Source organism: Rhea pennata, chromosome 6 (genome assembly GCF_028389875.1).
Source record: "Rhea pennata isolate bPtePen1 chromosome 6, bPtePen1.pri, whole genome shotgun sequence".
Lineage (NCBI taxonomy): Eukaryota > Metazoa > Chordata > Aves > Rheiformes > Rheidae > Rhea > Rhea pennata.
In genome coordinates this window covers 2,217,146-2,219,334 of record NC_084668.1, presented here as the reverse complement: position 1 = coordinate 2,219,334, position 2,189 = coordinate 2,217,146, and the positions used below count along the sequence as shown (strand labels likewise).

At 35.2% G+C, this 2,189-nt stretch overlaps 1 long non-coding RNA gene across 1 annotated transcript; it reads right to left on the bottom strand.

The window, feature by feature from the left end:
* Nucleotides 1-1,578, bottom strand: LOC134142267 (uncharacterized). Its single transcript, XR_009958810.1, has 3 exons — nt 1,527-1,578; nt 738-833; nt 1-210 (listed from the first exon to the last, which is right to left on the bottom strand). It is a non-coding gene; the product is annotated as an uncharacterized LOC134142267 (long non-coding RNA).
* Between the last annotated feature and the right edge of the window lie 611 nt (nt 1,579-2,189).

Here is a 2,189-nt window from a genome sequence, read left to right as displayed (position 1 = left end):
ACAAATAATGAATATCTAAACATACCCTGAATTTCAGCGACCAAACAGCAAGAAAACATCTCTGTTCATGCACAACATCTCTTTAAAGTAATTAATGTATTCACCAGGCAGCAAACAAATATTTCTGCTTTCAGATCTTTTTCTTACCTCCACAACTTCCTCATATTCTTCCTCGTCCATTTTCAGAGTATTCTGCCTCTCACCCACTCACTGGTCATGTAACAGAGGAAAGGGTGAATATATAGTGTTAGCTCAAAACTGAGAATATAATGAAAAGCTGCTAGTCAAGTTCGCAGTATACTTAGGTCACAGTTAGTAACTAGCAAGATTGTTATTTTATTGGCTAATCAGTAGCAGAACTTGAACAATTGAGAGAACTAAATTTTCAATCTAACATTATTTTGTTTGTGTTTATTACTGGAAACTGTTGGATCAAGTTTCAAGCATACTGATATAAATTAAAATTTTGGAGAATTATTTTATTCTGATAATTATAATCCCAATACTGGAATTCAATGAAAATTGAAAAAAGAATCATAGATATTTGTTGAAGTATGATTTGATTTCATTATAACAAAGTTATTTGAAGAATTTTCCTTTTCTCTGGGACTACTCTATAGTATTTTGTTACATTTTAAAACTCCTGTTAGAATGGGAACTTTATCTGTGTATTCTACTGTATCTATTCACACGTAAAAACATAATGTAGGGAAAAAAATACAAATTTTTAAAGTGACCTTAGGTTAATGAGGCAAATCTTCTCTTCCCAGCATTAGCCTGTACAGGTGCTTTATTTTAGCTCTTGTGGCTTTTTTATGTGTATTTCTTCAGACCTGGAAAATATGAAAATCCGTACATTTTCTCTGAACTACAAAGTACAGTTTACTATGAAATCCTTTGAACAAATTAATTAATACAGTGGTTTTGCTATGAGGCAAAGTCATAAATGTTCCCGCAGGGAATACAGCCTGTTTCTAATGTTGGTAGGAGATGAGGTTTTGGAACAGCTGTTCCTGAGTCCAAAGATATTTGCCATGTAAGTTAATACTACCAAATGACTGGGTGGTTTTGTTTAGCTGGCTAAACTGCAATTCCTTCTGAGGCAAGTGAAGTCTAGTAATGCAAGTTAAATATAGGAACATAAAATACTGTCCCTTTTTAGTGCCAGTGTGTTGAGAAAAATTACAAGAAACTGGTTTTGTTAAACCAGAATTTAACTATTAAAATAAATAAATAATAATTCAATTAACTAACAGTGAGTCATGTGAAAAAGTAGGCACATAAAGAACCTCTCTATAGAAGCTGTCCTTTTAACCTTTATATATTATGTCCTTTAGTTGCACTTTCAAAGTACAGTTCCAGATCCTTTCCTTTTACTAGTAACTAGCCAACTATCCAGTCAGACAGAACATCTGACCTCCATGGACAAGGAGCAACCCGTACTCTCAAAAAAAATACAAAATTAGGGAATAGCTCCTGATCCTATTCTGAATTTTAAAAAGCCAAGTACAATTAAATGATCTTACCAGCAGCATCTAGTAAATATCCTTAGGAGCAAAGCCTCTCCAGTCTGCCCTCCTGAGCAATGCTGGGTGAGAGGGAGCCTGATGCATCAGCTCCTAATTACGCATGTGGCCAGCACAGCCAATCTGGCTCCAGCACGCTCGGGTTTCAGCCCTAAATATACTTGGTGACCCTGGGGGAGGCCACCTGTTCTCAGCACCATGAAGGAAAAGGGAGCAGGGCACTTCTGTACTCCTGAGGAAATCCAAAACATACCACAACTTAGACTGAATTTCATCAAATCTCTACTGAAGTGGAGCCCTAAGCAAATACAAGGGAGTGTTCAAACGGAAAAAACATGGACATTTTTTTCTGTCAGAGCTGATAATTGTAATGAATTGAAATAGAGCCCATTTCATGCCTAAATTGGAATTCAAGAGTTTCTAAATTTCAGAAAAAGGAGAGTGTCTGGACTTTGAACTGAACTTTTGGTCATTTCTTAAGTACTACTAAAATGTTTTATCAGTTTAAATGGATGGAAATCATGTGTCAGTAGTTTTGTGGTTTCTTTATTCACCCCAGATTCTGAAATACTACATAGCTGAACATATTGACACACAAATATGTAAAAACTGACTATTTGCAAGGAAAAACTAGAAACATACAGATGAATGCCTAAATGAAAA